We start from the raw sequence: 7,692 nt of genomic DNA, 5'->3' as shown, positions 1-7,692 counted from the left end.
CTTCAGAGGACAGTCTCAGCTGTATTGACAAGAACAAAAGACTCCCTGTAAAAGACCTTTGGAGGGGAGAGATTCTAGATCAGAGGGACCAGAAGACAACCCTGAAAAGTAGGTTGGAACTTGGGCTCACAAGATGGCAGTGGGGAGTTAGACTAGTCACTAATGGAACAGCAGCAAGGTTCCACATCCACAGCTCTCCAGTGCACTACGTTGTCACATGGGAGGGTGAGAAAGAAACGCTAACCTACAGGCAAACCAGTAAACTTGAGAGAGGATTTTTAGGTTTAGAATCGAGCCCTGGTTATTATTTCAGTTATTGCTGTTTAGTTCAAACTTTGTTAAATACAACTCATTATGAGAGAAACGGTGCTGTGCTTTGGGTCGACTCACATCTCTGTGTCTAGGTATAAGCTTGTACAGATATTTGTAACTTGGCAAAATCTAAAGGAGGGGTCTTTTTCAAAATTGCATGTTTCTACCTCTGGGCCTCTGGGGATTTGAACTCTGGCTGTCACCACAGAGGTGAATTGCCCTGCCTTCTATCCGTCATTTTATATCACCTTGTAAACGTCATCTGGATTTCTGAATGTTGGATTCTTACTTGGATTAGAGTCCTGAGCATAGAAAGTACTGGTCACTGGATTTGAGAGGCCCTTGATCCAGGGGCCCTCGGCATGGAAAAGGGCTCCACGGGCTCTAAAGGATGTGGATCCTGACTTCATACCTACAACTATGTTATTGCGATGTTTCCATGTGGTTCAGAGGATGGGAAAACATAAATGTTACCATGTCTTCATTCAACTATGGAAGAAATCATTTGAATACCAGACTGCCCAGTGGGTGTGTGTTCCCATTTATTGTCCGGCTTTTGAGACTGATCCAAAGCTATAACTGTATCATGGATGCTGCTTCTTCAAAAGGTACCCATGGTTGGGAACCAGCTTTGATGTGGTTTGTAAAGTTCATGGACCGGCACTTAAGCCTGCCTTTGATGGAATCACGCCTGAGTCACATTTAAGCAATATGACTGAAATTGTATCTCTTTCAGCATATAAGACAGTGGCAGGAATGCAGTACACGAGTGTGTCTGAATAAATCTTCTAGCCCTTCACATGTCCCAGATTTAGCTTAAAAGAATCAGTAGGGTTTGTGTTATGAGAATCAGGGGATAAATGTATTGCAGAGGATTTGGAAAATAATTAGCATTTTTGTGGTCTCTTCAGCAGTGCCCCACTGTTTCCTGGAAAAGCAACAGTAGTGATCAGAGAATTCGTGAATTTCTTTGCACTGGGCCACCACGAAGCTGTCTTAGGCATAGGCTGGCCAGTAGCCCCACAGTCATGAGGTTTTCTCTGTCTTGGTCTCAGTTGCTTATGATTATTTCAGTTCAAACATTTAAATATTCCAGATCTGGGATAGTGAACAGATGGTTTCATGCTGGTCAGCATTCTAGTAAATACATTTTAGATGGTTGCCTATCAGAAATTCTCACTTCAGCTATAAATGCAACAGTTTCTCTGGCACACACTTAAATGTAGCCATTGTTTATAAACTAGTGAAAGGACCAAGTTCACATCCAGCATCTATTACCTGGAGAAAGTGACCAACAAGTGTGCATTTCAGAGCAGTCTCTGTTGTGACCTTAATCTACTGACTTGGTGTGAAAACAGTTACATCGTACTTTAGAATAAGAGGTGTTTTCGTCATACGCTGTTGCTGTGTGTGCCGGGTGAGGATTTTGTAACTAAAATTTACTTCTGAACGGCAGTGCATATTGATGCTGTAGTTGACTATGTGAATTTAAATGGGAGGTCACTTCAGCGGACTGTTGAAAAGGTCTGCCTCAGCTTGAGTCGGACATTACTCTGTCCAGTGTCTATTCTATGATGGAACATTCTCATTGCATAAACTAGAGGATTAATAAAACCAAGTTCAGTCGCAGAAGTGTTCTTTTGAACTCAGAAGAAGGGAGCAATGTGTTGCCCTGTAGGATGTGAGTAGCTTGCGGCCTGTGGTAGAGCATGATGTCCTAAAACGAGCATGTCTGGGGGCCCCCATCAAACAGGACGGCACTGGATGACTCTGACACCATGATATCTTGCTATAAATACACTCCAGACATTACAATTGTGCTTTTTCGTAGCTTTTAAGCACTTTTACCTATTGTTGCACTTTTTTTAGGCTCCTTGATTACCTTTTTCTATTCGCATACCATCATTCCACAAGTTCTAGCATCTCTTAATTATGGAGGGCTTACTCCACATCATATTAAACGTGAGAACACTCTCATCCCAAATTAAACATAATTTGCATAACTGTAAATCTCTCTGTGTTGAGTTGTAGGAGCTCACTGGCATACGTGTTACTGTAGATGCATTTGTCTGAGTCTATTTGGACTGCTCGAACAAATAATGTAGAATGGCTTAAACAATAAATGTTAATTGCACTTAGCTTTGGAGGCTGGGAAGTCCAGGATCAAGACCCTAGCAGATGCAGTGTCTGGAAGGGGCAAGGGACTCTCTGGGACCTGTTTTATAAGAGCACTAATGCCATTCATAGGGCTCTGCCTACACGACTTCGCACCTCGAAAAGACCCAACCTCCAGACACCATCACATCGGGGATTAGGTTTCAACATGTGGATTTTGGTGGGAGGGAGGAGGAAACAAGCATTCAGTCTATAGCAACACTTAAACACTTATTAGTGAAAATCTGGAGGTCTTCTTTTTGCACTTTGGAGGCGCTATTTTATTTCTTCGAGATCTCAAACTTCTAGACTTTCCAGAGCCCTGTGAGCCCAGCCAGCCTTGCCCTGCACCTGCAGGGCCTGATGCACGAACCGTTCCTGCTGCTGGCCTGCACTGCTTCACCTCTTGATGGGTGGGGTCAGACCTGTATGGGGTCCAATTTTTGCCAGTGTCCCTGAAGCCTTTTGTTTCTCACCCTGAAGAAAATTTGATCATAGGTGAGAAGCCGTCTGCACCTGTCTTATGCAAGCCTGTAGCAACAAGTCAGAGCTGTCATTCTGAGTTGCAGCATTCAGGCCCTTCTTTATGGTAGCTCCCTCCTGAGCTGAGGGGCTGGCAGAAGTCTAAATGGATGTGATTAACTGATGCAAAATTTGCAAAGCCAAATTCAGTGACTAGTTCCATGATACCTTCTTGGTCGTATTCAATCAATGCCAAGGGAGTTTCCCATCATATATTTTTTTAAACCCTACTTAAAACCACTTGCTAAACATAGCCTCTTTACCTTTTTAAAACTTCAATTTAGATCCTATCCTGTTTTCTATAAATCACTTTTTTCATACTAACACGTCTCTATCTTTCCTTGCTTTGCTCCTTCCTACTTAATGGTTTTCAACCCACAACGTTTTTTCTTGACCATCCTTAAGCCTTTTCATGTGAGTGTGTTTTTAGAGCTCCTTTTTGCTTTGACTTATTGCTAAGACTCACTGTTGCTCGTGCTGTTCGGTCCATCTTTACTAAAGTTACCCCTTCTGTTTCAATTTGATATATGGTCTGCTTGACTATAAAAAGTCACTTTGTTCTTTTTTATAAAATCTTTGCACTTTACAGAAAGTGTGTTCTTTGATTAGCTTGTCTATTCTTTTGTGAGCTTAGCTGCACTGACTTTGTAGTAAGTATGACAAATCAACCTAATTTTCTGTTACTGTTTTATTTTTTTACAGCATCAGTAATATTTTCCATGGCGAACTCATTGAGCAGACTTGGTATTTTCAGGTGATACCTTACTCTGAACACTGACTATGTAGAAATGTACGTATGCATTATTTGAGAGATGGTCATGGGGAGGAGGGAGTCATCGGAATGATTTATTGCCAAATGTGTTGAGATACTTTAACCTGAACTTTTGGTGCTTGAGGAGTGATTTTGAGAAATCTGCTCTCTGTTAGGATTAGATTTTGCTGCACAGACAGAACGGAAAATCCAAAATTATAATGGCTTGAGTGAAAGAGAAATTGAATTCTCTCTTACGTAAAATTCCAGAGATGGGCCCCAGGGCTGATGTGGCAGTTCAGCAGTGCCATCAAGATGCCAGGCTGTCTTTCTGTCCTCATGGCTCAGAATGGCTGCTGGAGCTCCAAGCTATCTTTCTTCAGAAGTACGTACAACACTTTAGATCATATTTTGTTTTCCAGCACTTAGCTGTGGAATGATGGACTGTTTTAAGCAATTGGATACAAAAGTGCTGGTCGTGGTGGTTCAAGTTGGTCCACAAAGACCCCTGTATTTCTGCCCAGGCAGTGGGATGGATGGTGGTTGTAGTTTCTGGGATGGGAACACAGGAAAAGGAGTAGGTTCAGGAAGGTGGGCAAGGTAGCCGTGAGCTCACCTGGAGAGATGTTGAGTTTGAAATACCCAAGGGACGTCCATGTTGGGTCAGTGGTATATACTGGGTGTGAGTCTGAAGCTCAGGAAATAACAGTCAGCGAGCTGTAGACGCTCAGCAGAGGGAGCCTTAGCATCCCAGAAGGCTCTTGAAAGTGTGCAAGTGGTTGGATCTCCCAGGAAAAGCAAGACAGGTCCAGGGAGAATGAAAGGAGAGCAAGAGCTGTGCTTCCTTCAGCTTCACTTTCACCATTGTTTGATATTATGGAAACATCACAAAGCTGAGCGTTTTCACTTCAGAGAAGGCCAGGCGTGGTAGAATCTGGAGTGTGTCACGAGACCACGCCCTCTGCTCACAAGGAGCATTGAAGTCTTTGTTGTCTGATTTGTTATAAATCCTCTCACGTGTAAAGGTATTATCCCCATTTTATGCTTTTGGAAAAATAGGCTCACAGAGGATAGGAAACTCAGTCTATGCCATGCCGCAGGAAGGAATGGAGCCCTAGCTTGGAAACGAAGCAAGTGTTTTGGTTCTCGTCTGGATTTTGTGCTGGGGCACCGTGCCTCCTGAGAGGTTCAGTGGCTTGTCCAGTTTTTGACCTGGAAGTGCTGTTGTTGATAACTGCTCTCAGGCAGTCAGAATACAGACAGTAAGTGATAAGAGGTTAAAAAGAACAAAAAACACTGTCTTGTTTCCCAATCTTAAAACATTCCCATGTGACATTCTTCTTTACTGATAATATTGTTGCAAACCCAAAAGAGCCTGATTAATCGTTGCAGCATCTTTTAGGCTTGAATCACGCTTTCATCTGATAGTAGGAACTGAGTCACTGGTGAAGTATGTTCATCCAAGACTAGGCAGGGGTCAGCAAACTTTTTCTTAAAGGACCAGATAGTAAATATTTGAGGCTTTGCCAGCCCCACAATTTCTATTGCGACTACTCAACTCTGCTTTTTCGGCATGAAAGCGGCTGCAATATGTAAATGAATGGGCATGGCTGTATTCAAATTAAGCTTTATTTTCGAAAATGAGCAGGTGACCCAGTTTACTGACCCCTGCCCTAGAAGAAAGCTAAGTTCTAGAATTTCCACGTTTAATCCTGAATGTAAAGTCATCCGACAAAATTGTGAAAAAAGGCAAGTGTTCTTTTTCATTTCCAAAACTCAAAATATTTGACTAATTTTGTTTTTTAAAATTAACTTATCTCCGTAATGATCCTTTATAAGCGTAAGGACAGTTCTGGGAGAGCAGCTGCAAAGTATGAAACTGGATTTCCTTATTTTATTCTCTATTTTGTTTTCTCCTGGGTAGTCTTGATGGAATTCTGAGTTGTCAGGGTGCCTCCACATCTCTCAAAATAATCCATATTTTTCAAGTCAACCCCTAAATCGTGGAGATCCTTGATTACCAAGCTGAGACGTTGAGCTGCTTTGATCATCATCCATGTGTGTGTGGACCCCAGCATCTGTGGATTCGCTGACTGGAATCTGTGAATGTGAGAAAGTTCCTATACGTGCATTATTAGCAAAGTTTCATGCATTTTACTCACCAATGAGTAAAGACCACTAGCACATTCTGGGGGCTTTATAGAATAGAAAAGTCCTTCAACATCAGTTACTTTATCTCCTGTTTTTTATTTGTATTATGCAGATGTACATAGCTATCTTAGAAAAGCATTCTAAGTGGAATTCGCATGTTGATATTTTCTGATAGGTTCAAATTGCAAAGCTGCATTTGTTTTGTAGTTGAATGTTTTGGAAACATGAAGTAGATGGAATTTTTAAGGGAAATAATTTCTTTTCGCATGAAAGAACAACTAGGAGGACTTTAACATCTTGGATGCAAATAAGGGCTGATTATGACAAATGAGCATAATTAATTTGTAAAAGAATCATAAGCAGATTCTTGATTCTCTTTGCACTTCTCATTTATTTGTAATTGAAAAGGCAAATTTTTTGCTAAAATAATTGTCAGTCATCCTTTCTGTTCATTTCAAAGTGCCCTTCCCCTCCCAGGCAAGGCCGGCTGCATGCATTGTAATAGTAATACAGGATGCACCTTTGGTGAATGTCCCCCTCACTGCTGCTGAGTTCTGCTTCTGTGTTTGGCCTTTGCCTCTCTTCGTGACTTACAGGAAATAAAATATTTCCCCTCCTGGTGCAGAAAGTCTTCGAAATTCGAGTGCCTGGGGGAACTGAGACATTGTGACTGTGTTTGGGGAATCCCATGAGTCTGTTATAATCACCTGTGACAGTCAAGTTTCACTAAGTCCAAGTAAAGAGAGACCTAAGAGGATGGTTTGGATTTTAGTGTCATCTGCTTTCAAAGCTGCGTTATAAACAGAATAAATCTGTGTGAATAAATAAAGTGAGGTAGGTTGATAGAAATGTTTAATTTGCAATAGATCGTCTGTATTTAATGAAGAATTCAATAAATTTTGAATAACTATATTCATTTCTCAGATAAGCATTCGGTAAGAATCGCAAAGCCTATGTTTGAGTCATCACAAAGTGTGAATCGTGATTTAGAGCAAGGGATTTTTACTGTACAGCATGCTTGGTAATGATCCCTAAGATATTTCAGGCTTAAATTAGTGAGAGGTCCAATACTAAAATGGAGGAAATAAATCTTAAAGCACTGTCTATGTTGAATGTCCTTAGTTCAGTAGATGGCACCTTGGATGGCCTATTTCAGTTGACACCAAAAGAAATAACCTTCTGACACTGACCTTTACCTTATTAGATGCTCCTTCTTTTATGGGTGGTCTTAGGTAATTTTAATTCACCTTCTGCTTCTTTTTAGCCTTCCAACTGACTAAAGGTATAGCTTTGATTTTTCTTCATGTTACATGATAATTTATTCTAACCAGCAACGTTTATTTATGTACTTATTTGCACCCATTTTTGCAAACAAGTAAACAGTTTGGGGCATGCAAATTTTTCTATATTGGTATTTATTGTAATAGTGTTTTATACACATGACATTTTAGAGATGAAATCGCTCAAGCCCTTTATTTTTTTAATTAATTCATTTTTTTTTTTTTTGCGGTACACGGGCCTGTTACTGTTCTGGCCTCTCCTGTTGCGGAGCACAGGCTCCGGATGCGCAGGCTCAGCGGCCATGGCTCACTGGCTCAGCCGCTCCGCGGCATGTGGGATCTTCCCGGACCGGGGCACGAACCCGTGTCCCCTGCATCGGCAGGCGGGCTCTCAACCACTGCGCCACCAGGGAAGCCCCAAGCCCTTTATTTCAAGGAAAACCTTGTAGGCCCAGAAATGGCGGGGATGGGTGGACAGTCTCAAGGGCTAGAGGATGCCGTTCTAACAAAGATTTTCCTTCC

At 41.6% G+C, this 7,692-nt stretch overlaps 1 protein-coding gene across 1 annotated transcript in view; it reads left to right on the top strand.

Annotated features, from left to right (window-relative positions):
* Window positions 1-3,759: 3,759 nt before the first annotated feature.
* BASP1 (brain abundant membrane attached signal protein 1) overlaps window positions 3,760-7,692 on the top strand; it is a 24,809-nt gene continuing 20,876 nt past the window's right edge. The window contains exon 1 of the mRNA XM_024741739.1: window positions 3,760-3,778. The gene's annotated coding sequence lies outside the window, so the exon portion shown is untranslated. The remainder of the gene's footprint in view (window positions 3,779-7,692) is intronic.

Source organism: Neophocaena asiaeorientalis, unplaced genomic scaffold (genome assembly GCF_003031525.2).
Source record: "Neophocaena asiaeorientalis asiaeorientalis breed wild unplaced genomic scaffold, Neophocaena_asiaeorientalis_V1.1 scaffold10, whole genome shotgun sequence".
NCBI lineage: Eukaryota > Metazoa > Chordata > Mammalia > Artiodactyla > Phocoenidae > Neophocaena > Neophocaena asiaeorientalis.
This window is presented reverse-complemented; position numbering and strand designations above follow the sequence as displayed.